Source organism: Malus sylvestris, chromosome 6, assembly GCF_916048215.2.
Source record: "Malus sylvestris chromosome 6, drMalSylv7.2, whole genome shotgun sequence".
Lineage (NCBI taxonomy): Eukaryota > Viridiplantae > Streptophyta > Magnoliopsida > Rosales > Rosaceae > Malus > Malus sylvestris.
Genome location: NC_062265.1, coordinates 2215455 through 2237325, shown reverse-complemented (window position 1 = coordinate 2237325; position 21871 = coordinate 2215455). Strand labels below are relative to the sequence as shown.

At 40.3% G+C, this 21871-nt stretch overlaps 1 pseudogene; it reads left to right on the top strand.

Moving 5' to 3' along the window:
* Positions 1-10558, top strand: part of LOC126626784 (pectinesterase 2-like) — a 28084-nt pseudogene extending 17526 nt beyond the window's left edge.
* The last annotated feature ends 11313 nt before the right edge of the window (positions 10559-21871 follow it).

Below are 21871 nucleotides of genomic sequence, written 5' to 3'. Positions count from 1 at the left end.
AAAATGATAACTTTTTCATTCACTTAAAACATAAGGGTTAGAGGGTACGGCTTTATAGCTCAAGACATGACATTTGAAAACACGACCGGACCCGAGAAACATCAAGCCATCGCAATGCGCTATGGCACCAACCAATTGGTGTTTTACCGTTGTAGCTTCAAAGGCTACCAAGATACATTCTACGCGAAACGCCAGTCACAGTTCTATCGTGACTCTGAGATAAATTATTTTCGGCAACGCCGCGGTTGTGCTCCAAAACTGCAACACATATGTGGGAAGACCTATGAAAAATCAAGTGAATGTGGTGATGGTTTGCAATCTAGGGAGCAGTCTGATCAGTCGACTGGCATTGTTATTCACAATTGCCATGTCACTGCCGCTGAAGATTTAATACATGTGCAACGCCCTTTCCGAACATATTTGGGCTGGCCGTTGTGGGTGTACCCAAGGACGGTGATCATGAAAAGGACTTTGAACGGATTGGTGGATCCTACTGGTCGGATGTTGTGTAATGGAAGTGTTGGCATGTCCACACTTTACTATAGGGAGTACATGAACTTTGGAGGTGGTGCCGATACTTGCGGAAGGGTCAAGTGACTCGGTTATCACGTAATAAAGAGTACACCGTGTTCGCGTCAGGAATTTTCGTTGGGGATGTTTCCTAGCCGATGAGCACACAGCTCCCCTGGAGGTTGGCGCCGGTTGAGGACTGCTGTCGGGCTTCTACTTCACTATCGGGCGTTGTCGGGCAAGTCTCGTCGGGCAAGGCTCATCGGGCAAGGCTGAAAGAGAAGGACAACGATAACTTTGAGAGGTGCCTTTGTGGGGCCTTAGGTGTAGGCCTTGAGGCTCACAATCAAGGTTAACATTTAGATGCTCAGGCGTGTCACTGCCATCTTTAGCATGGCAGATGTAAAATGGATGTCGTGCTTTAGTGTATATATGTATGTATCCAAGAAACCGTGTTCGTTATAACAGGTGCCTTTGTGGGGCCTTAGGTGTAGGCCTTGAGGCTTCTCATAAATAACTAAACCAGTGCTTGAACACATCATATTTGTTCTCGTGATTGCAGGAGTTTTCTAACTATTATACTTCTGATCACCCGAGTCCAAGAAGTAGAATGAACCCAAATAGGTGCCTTTGTGAGGCCTTAGGTGTAGGCCTTGAGGCTTCCCATCAGAGTTCATTCTTATACTTAGACTCTTTAGATCGCTGAACGGAGTGAATCCAAATGGATGCCTTTGTGGGGCCTTAGGTGTAGGCCTTGAGGCTTTCCATTAGAATCCATTCCATGCTCAAGCGTTCTATGGTAATCATGATATAATAGAAAGAAAACTAGAGGGTAGGTTGATTACTTGCGCCCCAAGTAACTTCGGACTTCTTGTTTATCAAGGACTGTCGTGGATGAGTTAAGTCCACATAAGGTTCTTTTTTATGCCTTGAGGCCAAGGACTTTTTAACTGATCAGATTTACATGCCCGAAGGCTTAGGACTTGGATCTGGTTTGAACACTGACGATATATTCAAATCGGATTCAAGTACTGAAAAAAGCATTTTAATAGTCATATTGCTAGAAATAACTTGCATATAACTGGAAGTATACAACATATTGAAAAGACAAAAAAAACAAAGCAAAGAAGGTCGGGCAAGGTTAAACCTTATCGGGTAAGGTTGCTCGTCTTGCAGGTTCCTATCTTTGTAGTTTTGTCAAAGGTCTGAAAGCTTAGAGGGATAGAGAGAGAGATTACAAAAGATGAATCGATACTACAGCAAGGTTGAACAAGGTAGCAGAGCTATTACAAAGGGCTGAAGAGAGGGTTATCCCGAGAGGGATGAAGGTTTGTCCCGAAAGGGATGAAGGCTGACTACAGCTTTGTTTTGAAGGCAAATCTGGCTTTGAGCAGAGTTTGTGCTTGCATTTGTTTGTTTGATTGAGTGTCCTTATTCCTGGTTTTTCTTTCTTCTTATATAGACAACTCGGCTTGGTCTTCTGTAGCAGCAGCCTTGCCCGAATGCGGTTTGAAGGTGATGACTCATCGGCTTTTTTACATGGACTGCCATCATAAAGTACTTTATGGGCTATGTAGCTGATCAGTCTATACCACTTGGCCTTTGGGTAGGTAAGCAAGTGGTCTTCATGAGCTGCACCAAGTCAGAAAAGGCCATTTTCTGCCTTCTGGGCTTCGACTGGGCTTCGGCTATCTTCCCTTTCGGGCCTCCTTTTGGGCCAACTCCTTTCTTGAGCCCAAAGTTAACTTTTTAATCCAAACAGTGCCCCCTTCAATCAATGCTAAGGTTGGAATCCCAGGCGCCATCATTGATTGAATATCCGCATGCGTGCATCTCAATCTTTTGGAACTTCGTGTTTTCTAGACAGGATGAAGGCAATCCCGTGCCCCTTGCTCTTCTCACGACCTTTGAACTATCCCCTGGGGCTCTATAAATTCTGGCTCGAAATCTCTTCTATCAAGCCACCAAATTTTCTTCAGCCTTTTCCTCCATCATCTTCGAGTGTTCAGAAACTGAGCAATGGGTTCTTTAGGTTTTGAGTGGGATTTCCTAAAACTCCCTTTTCGTGAGAAAAAGGGCTTTCCTCAAAAGACTGCTGTCTCCAACACCCTTGGTCGAACACCTCACTATCTCTAACACCCTTGGTCAGACGGTTTCCTCTCGCAGACTCGTCTTCCCGCTTGTTGCGGTGATAAATCGGGCTAGACCATCACATATGACGATGGTCCTGCTTGAGGATCCTCTACCAGGCCCATGTTGGCCGCCCAACCCGATCATCTAATCGGGTTCCATCCATGAAGACATCGGAAAATCAGCTGAAAATCCCATTGCATCCAGAAAGAGAATTGACTGTAATGCGTTGGCTTAGAACCTTTTGTAAATTTTATCAATTTTTCGAAATGAAATATATATTATCTCAGCAACTCTTGTCTTTCCATCTTCTTGAATGATTGATAAATATACACTGTATATTGATATCCCGAAGCTTGCTTTACCTTGCATCTTCTTCGATATAACAGTATCTGACATCCCACAACGTAGGACAATATTTCTTTAAGAATCTAACATTAATGGGATGTTTATGCCTGTTTCCCTCAAGGTCCGCCAAATAGTATCCCCCTCTATCCAAAACGCGACTAATAATGAAAAGACCTTCCCATGTCGGGCTCCATTTCCCAAAGCCCTTGAGCTGAGCTCCTAGAGGGAGGACTGTCTTCCATACTAAGTCTCCCTCCTTGAAGGATTTCATTTTCACTTTTTTGTTATAGGCTCGGGCAACGGCTCGTTTCCCTTCTTGAATCTGGTTCAAAGCTTCAATTCGGGCGGCATCCAAGTCTTCAATTCCTTGACACATGGCTTCGACATACTTTTCACTATGCAATCCAAATTGATTTTGAATTCTTAAAGAACTCACATTGATTTCCACGGGGAGCACTGCATCTTGCCTGAAAGTTAAAGCATAAGGAGTTGTCCCTGTTCCTGCTATTTTAGAAGTTATGTATGCCCACAAAGTGTTCCCCAGATTTTCATGCCATTTTTCTGGGCTATCAATCATAATTATCTTGATAATGTTGACCAGGATCTTGTTGCTGGCTTCTGCCTGGCCATTTGATTGCGGGTAGTATGGACTGGACTGGATCATCTTTATTTTGTACTTACTTGCAAACTCCTCAACTTCTTTTGAAATAAAAGATGGTCCACGATCTGTCACAATAGTTTCGGGCACCCCATATATGTGCAAGATCTTGGTCTCGATAAAATTCTTGACTGTGGCTGAAGTTATGGATTTTACTGCTAATGCTTCCACCCACTTGGTAAAGTAATTCGTTGCTACAATTATGAAGGTATGCCCTTTGCTAGAAGCTGGATAGATTTGCCCGATGAAGTCCATTGCCCATCCTCTGAATGGCCAAGGCTTGACCACTGGATTTAAAGGCACTGAGGGCACATGCTGGAGAGGTCCGTACCTCTGACATTCTTCACACCCTCGGGCATAAGACTTACAATCTTTTTCCATGTCGGGCCAGAAATAACCATACCTCCTAAGCAACCATCTCATCTTCGTTCCAGCCTGATGTGCTCCACATACTTCTTCATGTACTTCGGCCATTACCCTCATGGATTCTTCCTGGCCCAAGCATTTTAACAGTAACCCATCTGGAGTTTTCCTTAGCAAGTTCTTCGCCCATAAGACATACTTGGTTGCTTGCTGTCTATCCTTCTTGCTTGTAGGCGAGGAAGGATCCTTCAAATGATGAATAATAGGTGACCTCCAATCTTCTATCTCGGCCTCTAGCACTATTATATCTAGACTAAATCCCCTTTCTAAGATGGAAGGGAGGTTTCTTCTTTGGATCTCGACATCTACCCCATATTTCCTCTCCTGTATTTGCACTCCTGAGGCTAGTTGTGCCATCTCGTTGGCCGCTAAATTGGATTCCCTGGGAACATGATTGACCGATATCTCAGAATCCCAGAAATTCAATAATTGCGTAGCTGCCAAGTAATACCCCGCCATGGTAATATGTCTGCACTTGAACTCCCCATTTAACTGGTTTATTACCAACTTTGAATCCCCAAAGACCTCTACCTCATCTGCCCCCAGATCCATCAAGATTTCCAGACCAATAATTAAGGCCTCATACTCTGCCTGATTATTAATATTCCCTTGGTAGTCCAAGAGAAATGAATAATAATGATAAACTCCCTGAGGGTTTACAATTACAATTCCTGCTCCTGAAGCCTTCTGAGTGTGGGATCCATCGAAATACAACTTCCAAGGAGTGATCCAGAGACCAGCCACTATTCTTATCTCTTGCTGGACCCAGTCTTCTTTGCCCGAAATATCTTTTCTCGGCGGGATCCAAATGCTAGTAACCTCTAAGCTTCCCGGGATATTGATCACCTCACTTGAAGATTCTTGATGCTCGGTCAGGAAGTCGGCAATTGCTTGACCTTTGACTGCCCTTTGGAGTACGTACTGAAAACTGAATTCCAATAAAGCTAGAATCCATTTCCCAATCCTTCCTGTGAGCATTGGCTTTGACAACATGTACTTTATCACATATGTCTTGGCGATGATGTGCACGTGACAAGGTAACATGTAATGCCTTAATTTACTAGCAGTGAAATATAAAGCCAAGCATAATCTCTCTATCGGGGAATACCTTGTTTCTACCTCGGTCAGAATTCTATTGAGGTAGTACACTGCCTGCTCCTTCCCGCCTTCATTATTTTGGGCTAGCAAGCTCCCGATTGACTTTTCAGAGGCAGAAATATACAGCTTCAAGGGTTTTCCCCTTTGAGGTGGCACCAATACTGGTAGAGAAGTTAAATAGGCCTTGATGCTGTCAAAGGCCTGTTGGTGCGGTGGTCCCCATTCAAATTTCTCTTTATCTTTCAACCTTAGTAAAAGAGTCAGCGGCTGGATCTTGCCTGCTAAATTAGCAATGAATCTCCTCAAAAAGTTAATTTTGCCCAGTAACCTCTGGAGTTGCACCTTGTTGGTAGGTGAAGGTGACTCCATTATTGCCCGAGATTTGTTCTTATCCACTTCTACACCTCTTTGATGCACCAGGAATCCCAAGAAGTTGCCCGCTCTTACTCCAAACGCACACTTCTTTGGATTCATCTTCAATTTGTGGATCCTCATCCTTGCTAATGTCCGTCTGAGATCTTCCAGATGCTGTTCTTCTGTCTTGGACTTTACCACTATGTCATCGATGTATACCTCCATGCTCTAGCCAATTAGATCATGAAAGATGGCATTCATTACCCTCTGGTAAGTTACACCAGCGTTTTTGAGCCCGAATGGCATGACCAGATATTCATATGCCCCCACATGACCGGGACACCTAAAAGCTGTTTTATGTATATCTTCTGGAGCCATCTTTATCTGATTATACCCAGCATTCCCATCCATAAAAGATAGGACTTTATGTTTTGCTACTTCATCTATGGATAAATCGGCCATGGGCATGGGATACTCATCCTTTGGTGTAGTTCCGTTAATATTTCTATAATCCACACAACATCGTACCGCTTTTGTTACAGCTTTTAAAACGGGTACGATGTTGGCCAACCACTTCACATATTTGGCTAGTCTGATAAAGCCAGCTTTCACTAGCCTTTCAATCTATTCTTTGACCTTTTCTTCTATCTCCTTTGACATTCTCCGTGGTGCTTGCTTGACAGGTTTATATCCCTCTTTGATGGGCATTCTATGTTCCACCAAGGTTGGATCTAACCCAGGCATCTCGGTATAATGCCAAGCAAAGCAGTCTTTGAATTCTCGCAACAGACAAACAATCCTTGCCCGATCATCAACCCCCAATAAACCACTGATCTGTATTGGTCTTGGATCCTCCTCTGTTCCTAAATTAATAACTTCTAGAGGATCCTGGACTTCTGGTGGTGGCTTATCCGGTTCTGTACATAAAAATTCGACTAGCTCCGAGCTCTCGGGCAAGTCGTCTGGCCCGTCTAGATCATATATGCACTCGGCCATTTGAATGGCCCTACCCAATTCTTCTCTGCAAGATTCCTCCTTGCTTTCATGCTGGCTGGTTGAAGTTCCCCCCTGCCATTCCTGTTCTTCCCTGTCTAAGAGTTCCCTTTCTTGCCTTCTTCCCTTCCCATACACCAACAGTCTTTTAATCAGGGATCTGACTGCCATTACCTGATCTCTCTTTTTTTTGTTCAGTCATTGATGGTGTAGGGGATTTGGGAGGATACAAGGTCTATCCCACTCCTCTCTAGTAAGGAGCATTCCTTGTTCCAAAAGCTTTTGGGCCGTCACCTTGGTAGGGCGGCCGTTCTCGTCAGCTCCTGAACACTTCAAGATTCCTACATTGGGGTTGTAGAAACTTGCTTCCGCAACATTGGCTGTGGGGAGAAATGGCCGTGATTCAGCCTCTACCATCTCCCAAAAGCCTGGTCATTCTATGGTTGCTTCATGATAAACAGCCACTTGTTGATGAAGAGTAGAGGGTATGGCCAAACCTTGGTGGATCCAATCTCTTCCGAGTAAGGCCCCATAAGTGGAAGTGCAGTCCACCACAAAGAATGCCAACATTATCTTTTTAGATCCCAGATCCACTTCTAAAGGCAATATCCCATGAGTCTTAGTGATAGCGCCTGAGAAGCTAGAGACTGTGAGGTCTGTGGGAATAAGATCCTCCGTGCCTCTTCCCATCTTCTTCATCTGCTTGGCCGGTAACACATTAACAGCTGCTCCTCCATCAATTAGAATTCTTTTAAAGGGCACACCTTCTAGGTGAGCTGTAACGTATATGGGTTTCAGATGATTGGCCAACGAGCTGTTCGAGCGGCTAAACACCATCTCGTCTGTGTAAATCCTTAGAGGACCGCCTTTGGATGCTTCTGAAGATTCAGCCTTGCCCGAGCTCTCTTCTTCAACTACCTCTACATTGACATGTGCCATCATTGGCTTAGTTGTCAAGTAATCACCCTCCATAGTAGCGGGTTGATCAGGTCTGGCACCAAACGTGGCGGACAACACATATGTCATGTTGATATGGAAATTACTAGGCTCGGGCGGATCTTCTTTATTGCCCCCAATCTGGTCCATAAATTCATCCAACCAGGCCATCGCATCAGCTGGAAGTAATGGTTCTGGTGCCCCCTCCTGTTGCTGTTGGTTCAAGTCCGCATACAGTGTTTGTTTTGGAACTTCACCAAAAGGATCCACCAAGGGCAGAAAAGGAAGTCTCTTTTCAGATGAAATAGTTTCAAAGCAAATATGCTCAGGGGTTGGCACCACGAGATCCCCCTCGCCTTCTGTCTTGTTGTTGGCCTTTTCCACCTCTTTCTTACTTCTCCAACGGAGCTGACTATTTCCTCCAAATGCTGTTTCTCCAACTTGTGATTTTTGGAGGATTCAGATGTTGTGGGGGTCTTCAAGGCATGCATGTATGCTTTGTGCTGCCTTTGAACCCTTCTAACCATGGAGGCTCCCATTGGTTTGGTAGGCTGTCCGTTCTTCCTGACTACGTACCATTTCCGCCCGAGGTGGGCAGAATGCTCTTTTCTAACAGGATTGGTCGCCATCAATCCTTTTGATTTCCCTCCCCATCTGGCCATATTGAGGATGATCTGTACCCCTTTGTATTTTGGCCTCCATATCTTCTGCTTCTTCAGAAACTTCATGGTTCCGAAATACTTCTGATAAAGCTTTGGGTTGGGAATCACCTCCTAGTCGTTGAAAAACGCTTCGAGAAGTGTCCTTTTTTGTTGCCTGCTTAATCTTTTCGCGGGCTTCTCTACTGACGTCTTCTTCCTTTCTCCTGATTAGTTCACGGTCAATGAGGACTCCAGCCGGGGGAATTTCGAGCTCACACTCGCATTGGCACTTACTGCACATAACCATCCCCTTGATTATGGCTGTTTTTGGATATTCGGGTGTTTTAATCACCCCTCTTGTAGGTTTTTCAACCAATCTCTTCTCTTCTGGTTCCCTTGTAATTCTTTCTTTTCCCTTCTCAGCCCATGTCATATTGATCATATTTACAGGGACTTCTGAAAAGGGAACTGCATGTTTGTCTACCACCAACTCTTCAGGCGGGCTGGTTTTGAGTTTCTTTCCCTCCGGAGGAACCAGGTCTGTTTCTTTTCTGAAGCCTGTGGAAGCTTTCTCCAACCTTTGCAACATTTGTAGTAACGTAGTTTGTAAACCTTCTGGCATTTTGACATATATCTTCTGATTAGAGGGATCCCACCGGGCGTGCCAAAACTATGTTCGCGTCAGGAATTTCCGTTGGGGATGTTTCCTGGCCGACGAGCACACAGCTCCCCTGGAGGTTAGCGCCGGTTGAGGACTGCTGTCGTGCTTCTGCTTCACTATCGGGCGTTGTCGGGCAAGTCTCGTCGGGCAAGGCTCGTCGGGCAAGGCTGAAAGAGAATGACAGCGTTAACTTTGAGAAGTGCCTTTGTGGGGCCTTAGGTGTAGGCCTTGAGGCTCACAATCAAGGTTAACATTTAGATGCTCAAGCGTGCCACTGCCATCTTTAGCATGGCAGATGTAAAATGGATGTCGTGCTTTAGTGTATATATGTATGTATCCAAGAAACCGTGTTCGTTATAACATGTGCCTTTGTGGGGCCTTAGGTGTAGGCCTTGAGGCTTCCCATAAATAACTAAACCAGTGCTCGAACACATCATATTTGTTCTCGTGATTGCAGGAGTTTTCTAACTATTATACTTCTGATCACCTGAGTCCAAGAAGTAGAATGAACCCAAATAGGTGCCTTTGTGGGGCCTTAGGTGTAGGCCTTGAGGCTTCCCATCAGAGTTCATTCTTATACTTAGACTCTTTAGATCGCTGAACGGAGTGAATTCAAATGGATGCCTTTGTGGGGCCTTAGGTGTAGGCCTTGAGGCTTTCCATTAGAATTCATTCCATGCTCAAGCGTTCTATGGTAATCATGATATAATAGAAAGAAAACTAGAGGGTAGGTTGATTACTTGCGCCCCAAGTAACTTCGGACTTCTTATTTATCAAGGACTGTCGTGGATGGGTTAAGTCCACATAAAGTTCTTTTTTATGCCTTGAGGCCAATGACTTTTTAACTGATCAGATTTACATGCCCGAAAGCTTAGGACTTGGATCTGATTTGAACACTGACAATATATTCAAATTGAATTCAAGTACTGAAAAAGCCTTTTAATAGTTATATTGCTAGAAATAACTTGCATATAACTGGAAGTATACAACATATTGAAAAGACAAAAAAAACAAAGCAAAGAAGGTCGGGCAAGGTTAAACCTTATCGGGTAAGGTTGCTCGTCTTGCAGGTTCCTATCTTTGTAGTTTTGTCAAAGGTCTGAAAGCTTAGAGGGATAGAGAGAGAGAGATTACAAAAGATGAATCGATACTACAGCAAGGTTGAACAAGGTAGCAGAGTTATTACAAAGGGCTGAAGAGAGGGTTATCCCGAGAGGGATGAAGGTTTGTCCCGAAAGGGATGAAAGCTGACTACAGCTTTGTTTTGAAGGCAAATCTGGCTTTGAGCAGAGTTTGTGCTTGCATTTGTTTGTTTGATTGAGTGTCCTTATTCCTGGTTTTTCTTTCTTCTTATATAGACAACTCGGCTTGGTCTTCTGTAGCAGCAGCCTTGCCCGAATACGGTTTGAGGGTGATGACTCATCGGCTTTTTTACATGGACTGCCATCATAAAGTACTTTATGGGCTGTGTAGCTGATCAGTCTATACCACTTGGCCTTTGGGTAGGTAAGCAAGTGGTCTTCATGAGCTGCACCAAGTCAGAAAATGCCCTTTTCTGCCTTCTGGGCTTCGACTGGGCTTCGGCTATCTTCCCTTTCGGGCCTCTTTTTGGGCCAACTCCTTTCTTGAGCCCAAAGTTAACTTTTTAATCCAAACACACCGGATGCCAACAAATTTATTGTTAGGAACTTCATAAGTGGAGATTCATGGATTTTAAGAATAGGAGTACCCTTTAAACAGTGGTTTAGAGTTACCAAAATTAGTTTTGTAGTCCAGAAACTGTATACATATGCAATTGAATTATAAATAGAAAATATTTTGATTGCAGACTCTCAGGGCTAGTTTGGTATTGCTGTGCTTTGAAAAAAAGCTGCCGTGAGAATAAGCGGCTGTGCTGTGAGAATAAGCGGCTGTGAAATAAATCAGCAGAGTGTTTGGTAAACTTTTTTGTAAAAATGCTTTTGGAAAAAAAAACAGTCTGATAGTGGGTCTTTTCATTAAAGGAGCACTGTAGCTCCGTGTGCTTTGAAAAAAAAGCCAGTTTTCCAAAGCTACAAATAGCAGCTTCAGCTTTTTCCTTTGATTTCAGCTTATTCTCACAGCAGCTTCCAAAATAAGCCTTTTTTTTTTTTCAGTTTACCAAACACCTAAAACCCTCACAGCTTTTTTTCATGGGTGCTTTTTTTTTTAAGCACCTCACTCTCAAACCATCCCTCACTACCCTAGCTGAAACTCAGCAACACTGAAACAATTTGAATATTTTTTTTTTTGAAAGAGCAATTTGAATAAGTTTGACAATTGTATTTGATATGTATTAGTACGGTATTATTATTCAATTGGGTCAACAGATACATAAGGCCTCTTTTAAGCAACCTGGCATATTCTACCCACCAAAATGGTTATCTAAAGTCATCTCCAATCGAATGAGCTATGTTTAGTCTCGTTCAAAGTTATAGTCTTGCAAGAAATTATTTTTAAATAAACAGTGTCATGCTATATTTATATATGGAGCTTTATATATAGAGATAAAAACTTTTACTATATTTCAAAGAACTCATTAGTTTTTAAACATGTCAATGAGAGATAAAAATATAAAAACAACTAAAGTCCAACCAAAAAATATGAAAACAATGTTTTAAAATACAAGTCATACCCCTAAGGCTTTAGGACTGTTAATAGAACACAACCCTCACAATTTCAACAAAATTAATATATGTCATAAGCTCAACCCATCATTGACTATTTCTGCAAAATCAGGTTTGAAACTATATGCAGAATCAGTTTGTATCCTTTATTACTAGAATCAGTTTAACACGTCATCGACCATTTTTGCAGAATTAGTTAAATCCGTAATCGACCATTTTTGGAGAATCAGTTAAACCTATCCTCGGTCATTTTTGCAAAATTATTTCAACCCGCTTTTGACCATTTTTGCAGAATCAGTTCAATTCGTCCTCAACCATTTTTATAGAATCAGTTCAACCAACCTTCGACCATTTTTGCAAAATCAATTCATACTGTAATCAACCATTTTTGCAAAATCAATTTAACCCGTCTTCGACCATTTTTACAAAATCAGTTTAAAATATACGTAAAATCAGTTTTGTAAACTTTTTAGTAGAACCAAATTTTATTTCACGAATTTATAGTAATTAACTAATGCCCGAGTTGCCTTCTAGCAAACTAAAAATTAATCATTGTCTCAGCTTTAGCTCCCAAATCTAAACCATCAATGCAACTAATTATAATTAGCCTTTAGCACCACCAGAATGCAATGGACATTCATTTATCAAATTTTCATAATAAGACAATTCAAAAGTTGGCATCTAAGGGCCAGATCTGTTTTTTTAAATAAAAAATAAAAAAATTATCATCAACTTTATAAGTTACAAATTCAACGGCAAAATCGATCTCCCATTCGGATTCCTAAAATCGGATTCCTCATAGAAATAAGTTACCTTTTATTCCTTTTATCCTTAAAAAAAAAAAAAAAAAAAAAAAAAACCCTAAATGCCGACCAATCCCCACCGATTTCCCATAAGAATTTGTCAAAGTTTCAATTTTTGAACCAAGAAAAGCTAAACATTAATAGAACAGGCATCAACAACCAAATAATTTCAACCCAATCAAAAGCCCTAAAAAGTTAGAGCCCAAATTACCTTATTATGCATCAAAATCACACCCAGGCTCTAATTAGTCATTATCGGCAAAGGACAATATCCAACGTAGTACTCAGCATCGACGAAGTACGAAACAATAGCGTGATTCTCATGAATGAGCCTCGGAGATCGTCTGACTTTAGATTTATCCTAAACTTTCTTGATATCTCATCAATTGATGCACAAATAATTTGAAGCTTTGTTAATGTGTTCTCTTAATGCAGTTTCCTTGCTTGCAAGCTCCCCTACCAAATGCCCAGCCTTTATCCCCATCAGGCTTAATGCGCACGTCCAGCCTTGGTACTCCCTCATCAGCAGGGATGCCCCTCCAGCCATCATCACATCCATCAACGGTTCCAAATATAAAGGGTATTTTTGTAACTTAAACTCTAGATAAAAAAAAGGCTAATGATGCCATCTTCCCCATGTATTTTGAGTGCCATTGAAAAAATATTGAAAAATTTAAAGGATAACTTAAGTTCTCATCCCTCATTTCTCCTTCTCATTAATTAAAAGGAAAACTAATGAAAAGGGCTTTAAAAGTTTGAGTTTTAATGATAAGGACAAAATAAAGAGTAAAGTGAATAGTACTATGATTGACTTTTTAGTGTAAAAATGTGGTTTTTCGTTAAAGTGAACAGTACCGGGTACTTTTTATTAAAGTTCCCATAATTAAAACCTTATTCCTTTTTCATTTTTTATTAAGGCCTCTTGACTTTTCTTTATGTCATTATTTGAATATTAAATTATTTACAAGTCATTATATGTCATATTAATCAATTTCAAATATAATCTTTTTAGTATTTTTTTTTCATATATTTCTATTTATAATTTGTATCCTTTTTTTTAATTTATACCAATATTGTTTTTAGTTTTAATTTGTACCCATAATTTTGAATTTTAATATGTACCCACATTTTAAATTTAATTTGTACCCATGGTTTGGAATTTTAATATGTACTCATATTTTAAATTTAATTTGTACCAATATCTTTTTATGAACGTACTGATGCTAATTATATGTGTTTATTTTATGTTTTAAAATATATCAATAGTTATTTCTTGCACTATATTAATAATTACGTGGGTACATTTTTTTTTTTTGCTAGAACTATGTGAAGAACAAATTACTCTATTATTGATTTTTAAGTAATTGTTATATTTGTCACAATATTATTTGGATTTGTTTAAATTTCATAATTTGTGGGATATTGAATGCATAAATGCATGAGTTAAATCCCTTAAATGATGCTAGGGACCTTGATCAAACTATTTAAACAAATAAGGTTTCATTCTAACAACTAGGTTGATTAGGGACTAAAACCAAAATGATCCAAATTTAAATTTGGAGTAATGGAAGAGATAAGAGAGGGGTGTGTATAAAAAGAGTGTTTGAGGTGAATAGAATTTGAAGAACTGGATTAAAATAAGGTAAGATAGTATGAAAGAGTAAAAATGACGTGAAAAAATTGTGTAGAAATGTCTTAAATATTTATAGGAAAAAAAATTAGAATTAAATTTTTTTTTTAACCCAGCATTTTTTGAGCTCAACATGCCCAGCTCAAACAATGCTCTAATTTGGCTTGGTGGGATCCGCTTGGTTTTGGCCCAATCCTTTATTGGAGTTGGGTTTTGTCAAAAAAAAAAAAAAAAAAACTAATGAAAAGGGCTTGAAAACTTTGAGTTTTAATGATAAGGACAAAATAAAGGGTAAAGTGAATAGTACCAGGATTGACTTTTTAGTGTAAAAATGTAGTTTTTCGTTAAAGTGAACAGTACCGGGTACTTTTCGTTAAAGTTCCAAAAAAAAAAAAGGAGCTAAAAGGTATGGCCATCTCCATTGAGATGGCCTAAAAAGTTCACAAGAATCCAAATAATAAATGGGCCCAATTAAAACTGAAGAATCTGACCCAAGTAGAATGGGCTTTCTAAGAGGTCCACAAGAATTCAAAGAATAAATAGCCCTTATTAAAATAATGAACAATATTGCCACACCATAATAGGAATTCGGTGCACAAGAATACAAAGAATAAATGGGCTAGTTGTAAGGCCCATAATGTAACCCAGAAGAGTTTCAGACCGCAAGCTGTGTTCTGACCTACCGAACTCTGCAACCAAAAGGGATCGATCCACAACGTATCAATCATGAGACCTCTACCTTTACACACTTGGGCTTGAACACTAAAGGGGCCCAAAAACACAAAGCAAAACTTTGGGTTGAAAAACATTGCGACTTAATATTATAGTCTAGTTAAAGTGGATCATTTATGCTTCTTTTTAAATTGGTTATAGCCCTGTCACCTAGTACTACGGTTTAATGGTATTTCTTATCACTTGTAAGTGAGAGGTTTTATGTTCGATTCTCACAAAAGGCGAATTAAAACCAAATTATTGCTAGCTCATTATGAGGTTTAACTCACTCATTCACTCTCTTAATATAGATAATATCGATTCATCAGAAAAAAAAAAAAATGGTTACAGGCTTACAGCCCTTGAGCTCTCTGGGTGAAACAATTTTGACCCGTACCAAAATCCACATTCTCATATAATATTATTATGCTGCTGTATACTAGAAGTAAAATACATCTGTTAGTTGATCTTATCTAAAGCCCTATCTGGTGGCCGCATGTAAGTGATTAAAGCCATATTGGGTTGGAAATATTATGATGGACACAACCACGGGTGGTCAGATTACAATTTCTATAGCTAAAGTGGCACTGAATATTCATTTTTCATTTAGTGGCGAAGTCAAGATTGTTGGAAGATGGGCGAAATCGACAAGAATATAGAGCATATAGTACATGACACTGGACAGAAGGCAATGCCATATATAGTATATACATGCATGTGGATTTATCGGGTTTAAAGTTTAAATTGGTCTTAAGTAAGAGAACATCTTCTTCTAAAGTCAAAGGCTAGCTATACTATTTCATCAACATAAACTCAACTTCATTCAATAAAAAATTGAGGGAGAGGAGGTTAACTCACATATATAGAGTGAACCATACATGAAAACGATTAATTAATTAATACTACATATATACCAAAATAAGCCAAAAACTTTGTAATAAACTAGAATTAAATAAACGGAACTCATTCTAAATCAACCATATATAGAAACAACTTTAATTGGCTAGTCCAGATTCGGTGTATAGAAAAAGAAGAAAAAAAAAATACCCTAATGCTTGTCCCAAAAAAAACCCCTAATGAAGTTCTTTCCTACTATATAAACCCCCTCCCACACGACCACCAGCACCACAACTCCGGTACATGTACAACCACACTTCGATCCCCGGCAATCATGAACACCACCCAACGAATGACGACCCAGATTCTGTTCTCCCTCTCTTCCTCTTTTTCCTCTCCCGCCTACTCCCCGCCCTCGAATCCCCATTCACTGAAAAGGTACAGCGGACCAAGGGTACCATCAACATCTGTCTAACCCATACCCAGGGCGATCTTGACTTCATCTTCAGCTTCCCCCCTCAATTCGACGTGCGCACTGCTAGGGCCCTTGATTCATGCGTCATGTTGTACAAGGATGCCGTTGACTCTTTCCGCAATGCACTCGCATTTTTGGACCAACTCGGGACCCTCGGCACCCTGTCCTTTCATTAAAAGATTAAGGATGCGAATCTCCAGTTGAGCGCCGCGGATACTGATGCACTAACTTGTAAGAAAGGTTTGATACAGTTAAAGACGGGCCTCTCAAGACCGAAGTGTCCAATCGGGTGGAGGATATGAGTAAGCTTGAGGGCAATGCGCTTTCACTCCTTATTAAAATTGGTTAGGGGGCGCCACCGTGATCATAAAGCGCTTGCGCTCGTTGCAAAAGTTGAAATTGTCAATTAGTGAGATAATTAATGAAAATAAATTGAAGTCTAAATTATATTTATCAAATGCAACCTCACCAAGAAAGGCTTCCCTCCCGCAAGCCCCTCACACCCAATTCGAAGCCGACACTGATACAATCAAACGCAACCTCCGAGAGCAGTGCGGTGTACAGCGGAGAGAAGCTGAAGAAGGAGGAGTCTTTCTTACATCTGGCTTCTGTGTTTGGCTTTCTGCTTTTCTTCTCTCTGTTCTCTCTCTGGTTTTCCAAAATTCAAGCTTCGGTCTTTCTGGCTTCTTCGTTTGCCTTCAGTTTCAGCGTTTCCCATAAAAAATTAATAAAAAAATATTTGAAGCTGCTGTGAAATTTGACAGCAACCTCTTTGCTGTTTACATAGGAATTAGTATTTCGGTTGGAGAATATTAGTGTAGTCTTTTATTACTGTTATAACATATATGAACATTTTGACATTTTATTTAGAGATACTCTAAACATATAATTTATACTATTAATGATTTAAAAGTATATAATTAATGCAAGTAGCTCTTTACTAAGTGATAGAGAGTAGTGTTGTTTTTGCATCATGGTGTGGGATCGAATCTCATTGGCTGCTTAATCTAACATTTTTTTTTTTTTTGAAATGAATACGATAGCTTTATTTCAGAACTCAACGCGAGTACAAATCATGACTGAGGTCCTCCCTAATAACATCTGGGGGTTCCTTAAACCATACAACTGAATTACTATACTTAACTTGGCTAGGCGATGTGCCGCATCATTACAAGTACGAGGCACGTACAAAAAAGTGTACCTATCAAACTCAGAGGCGAACTCTTTAATATAAGAAACAATGTATCTGAGACTAGAATAATCCACAGACGTACCATTACAGGCTAAGACGACTTCCATCGAATCACTTTCCACCCGCAGAAACCTACACCCCACTCTCTGCGCAAGATGCAGACTTTCTCTGAGTGCAAGGAGTTCCACCTGCTTGACTGAGAAACTGCCTTGAACCAGCAGTACTGAAACAACCGTTACCTTCACAAATCACCTCCCAACCCCACCGATACCCTCCCCCACCTTGACAGCTCCGTCAACGTTCAGTTTAAACCAACCATCAGTTGGAATCATCCACGCAGTTGCTTAGACCGCTAGGACTGACTTGGTTGAAGATTGGCAGAGTGATAGTCTTGTAGCCAAATGAACGCATGTTGAACAACCCCAAGGGGGAAACCGACTTACCTTCCCAAATTAGCTTGTTCCTCTCCGTCCATAATGCCCACAAAAGCATAAACACCGCATCCATGTCCGCTTTCTTATCTTCCACCGAAGTAAGCAGCCACTCCTTAAGAGAATCATGAGATTGCATCGCCGCTCCGAGCCCCAAATGAGCAGCGAACCAGACTGTGTTAAAGGAAATAAAATAGTCAACTATCAGATATGATTTGGAATGATTGCAGGATACAATAATCCATCTTGGAGTGATTGTAGGAGATGATTGTAATAGCATAGAATTGGTTTCAGTTTACCTAGAATAGCATCACAATTCTTGTATAAATTCATACCTCTGTACAGCTTCAGTTATGCAATACAAAATATATTCACATAACAATTTTATATGGCATCAAAACACCGATCTTGGTGACTCTAGAAGCCTATTCCGCTTCCGCCACAAACGCAACCCAAATTCTTTCCATTAAACACAGCCAACATGAGCGACGAAAAAGCAACAGAGGAGATGCCACACGCATCTGATCCTCTCATCTTACACCATTCAGACTCACCAAGTCTTGTTTTAGTCTCACAGCTTCTTGACGGACACAACTATGGACAGTGGAGCTGCTCTATGCGCATCGCTCTCAGCTCCAAGAACAAACTTGGGTTTATTGATGGATCAATTAAGAGCCCTACAATCACTGATGCCAAGTATTCAATTTGGCATAGATGCAATGGCATGGTCTTGTCATGGATTTGGTAGTCCGTGCAAGGCAACATCGCTCGCAGTATACTCTACTACAAATCAGCATTAGTAACATGGAAGGATCTTGAGGATCGATTCTCGCAAGGAAACAATTCAAAAATCTATCAAATTCGACAGGAAATTGTCGAACACCGACAAGGACAACTATCTGTTTCATATTATTACACAAAGTTGAAGGCTCTTTGGGATGAATTAGCATCATACCATAAGCCAATTGCTTGTGAATATGAGGGATCCAAGATACATGGCAGAAATGGAGGAAAAAGAAAAGGTCATGCAATTTTTAATGGGGTTGAATGAGAGTTACTCAACCATACGAGGCTCCATCTTGATGATAAGTCCAATTCTAGATACACGACGAGTCCATGGGTTGGTTCTATAACACGAATGCTAAATAGATGTGGCAAATCGTCGTGAACATGCTGCCCATGCAATGCAAACAAGTCGTTCGACAACACCAAAATGAGGCTCTGGTGCTAGCAGCTCCAATTCACGCAAGACATTCAAATGCAGCTACTGTGACGGAGGACATTCAGTAGAACGTTGCTTTTTCCTTATTGGATTTCCAGAAGGTCACAAATGGCATGGGAAGAATGTGCAGCCTAGGAATAAACGTACAAATCCAACATCAAACAATGTTGAAGGGCTTCATTTACTAGCCACCAACTTTGACACAACCAAGGCATCAACCTCCAATAACCCAATGTTCACAACCGAGGAGTACAATCAACTCATGGCTCTACTTTGCAATAAGAATGGTAAAGATCAGCCACTCACACATGCAATAGGTATATACACACACACCTACAATATTGCACAACATGATCCACATTCACCAATATATTGGATTGTGGATAGTGGGGCAACGAATCACATTTCTCATCTATCACCCAGCCATAATAAAACTAAAACACAACATGATTTTGTTGGTTTACCAAATGGAGGACAAGCTGCAATTGAAAGCATTGGGTCTATTAAATTGTCACTAGAGATATCTCTTAATGGAGTTTTACATGTGCCAAAATTTTGTGTGAACTTGTTGTTTGTGAGTAAATTAACTCGGGCGTTGAGATGTATTATGATATTTTATCCAGATTTTTGTGTTGTGCAGGACATGGATATGAAGAAGACGATTGGCATGGGCAAGCATTTTAATGGACTTTACTACCTCACACCAAGCCAAAACCCTTACCTAGCTAATCATGTTAACCACACTTCGGGACTTTGGCACCAATGTCTTGGACACCCATCATCAGCCCCTCTTCACTCTTTATCCCAGACCATCCCAGAAATCATACTTGATTCTAAGCATGTTTATGATGTTTATCCTTTAGCAAAGCAAACTCGCTTATCTTTTGTTTCAAGTTCAATAAAATCGGTTGCACCTTTTGATTTGATCCATTGTAATATTTGGGAACCACACAAAATCCATACACACATCGGAGCACGTTATTTCCTTACTATTGTAGATGATTTTACTCACTTCACATGGGTTCATCTCATGCATTTTAAATATGATACACAAGCCTTGTTGAAATCATTTTTTTCTTGGGTCAAAACACAATTTAATTGTGAAATTAAAGCTCTACGTGCTGACAATGGGGGTGAATTTGTATTGATGTGGACGTTTTTAGACATGCATGGCACCATTTTCCAACATGCTTGTGCTCACACTCCTAAAAAAAATGGGGGTGGTTGAGCGCAAACAACCGCATCTTTTGAATGTTGTTCGTGCATTACGTTTTCAAGCCAATTTACCTTTAAAGTTTTGGGGGAAAAGTATCCAAACTGCTTGTTATCTCATAATGGATGGAACAATTTTGGTTTGTGGAGGCAAAGTTTCAAACTTTTGTTGCCATCCAAATGGGTAAATGGCTGCAACATTGAGTGTTGCCTCAACTACTATGTTTTCTTCATTTTCAAACTCCATGCCATGTTGTGTGATGCATACTTCCAGAGGGTCATCAATTCTTGTCTCAATGAAAATCTTTACGATGAGATGATCCACAACGTCAACACTAAAGCAATCATAAGCTCCCAAAGAATTTTTTTTAAAGCTTCGGACACCTGAAACTCAATAGTAATATCCTGCACAGTCATGGTTAGTAAACCGGATTTGACATCAATCTTTGTACCTGCAGTTTCCATGAAGGGTCGGCCTAGGATGAGAGGAAGTTCATCATCTTTGATCTCATGTTCTTCTATGTCCAAAATAATAAAATCAGCTGGAAGGATAAATTGATCAACTTTAACAAGTACATCTTCAATAATGCCTTTTGGGTATTTCACATAACGGTCCACAAATTGCAAAGATATTGAAATAGGTTTCAACTCCCCCAAGCTTAAACCCTCATATGCAGAATAGGGCATAAGATTGATATTTGCCTCTAAATCGAGCAAAGCCCTTTCAAATGTTTTGTTGCCAATAATGCATGGGATTGTAAAGCTTCCTGGATCTTGAAGCTTTTGTGGCAATTTTGGTTGAAGAACTGAACTAGCAGCCTCCAGAAGCATCACTTTTTCATTTTCTGCATATTTTTTTCATTTGTGTAGAGATCTTTGAGAAATTTTGCATAGGAAGGAATTTCTTTGATGGCTTCAAGCAATGGGATGTTGATTTGAACTTTCTTGAATTGTTCCAATATATGCCCCATATACTAATCCTTTTTAGTTTTCTTTGCATGCTAAGGGAATGGTAAAGGAGGATCATACACCACATCCTTAAGTGTTGGATCAAATAAAGTTCTTTTCGGCTCGATGATGGTTGTTTCAAGATACCATGATCTAGCTGCTGGTCCTTCATATTTGTGGCCTTTTTTTTTTCCAACTTTTCCACGTATCTCAACCTTGTTGTCAATCTCCCTCCCACTTCTCAAAGTTGTAACGGCCTGCACCTGCTCATTATTTCTTGGATTCATTTCTGTTTGGCTTGGAAAATGACCCTGCTCTCTTTCAAGTTTGGTCACAAACGTAGCAATCTACCTCATTTGTTTTTCAAGCTCAACTTGACCTTTAAAGTGTTGATATACTTTGATCGTAGTGTTTTGTTTGTTTCAACAATTGATTTAGCATCTTCTTCACACTAGGATCTTTTTGTTGATCGGTTGGAGCATGATAGGGATGTTGGTATGACCTTGATGAATTGGATGGTCCCACGGTATTTTGCGAGTCCCTCCATGATAAATTAAGATGTTCTCTCCACCCAAGGTTATATGTATTGGAGTACGAATTATTTCGAGGCCTTCCACTAAATACATTGACCTCTTGCATCCCTTCTTAAATAAGATTTGCTGGACAACTTGCAGTATCATGGGCGATGCTAGCGCATAAAGTACAAGGTTGTGTACTTATCTTGCTCACTAGTGGAATGAGAAGCTTCTTAAGGGTTACCATTTGTGCTTCTAAACCAGTCATTGTATCAACTTCATAAAGACCTCATTTTTTTTTCTAATGATGTAATTATGGATCTCGAGTCTTTTGTAGGAAAATCCCAATGCTCAGAATTTTCACATATGGCCTCAAAAGCACGTATGAAGCCTTTTGGCGCTTTGTCCATAAGAGTTTCACCAACAGTTGAATCAACCAAGCTCCAGCATTAAGGGTTTAGACCTTTGTAGAAATAATGAACCTTCGGCCAAGTATTA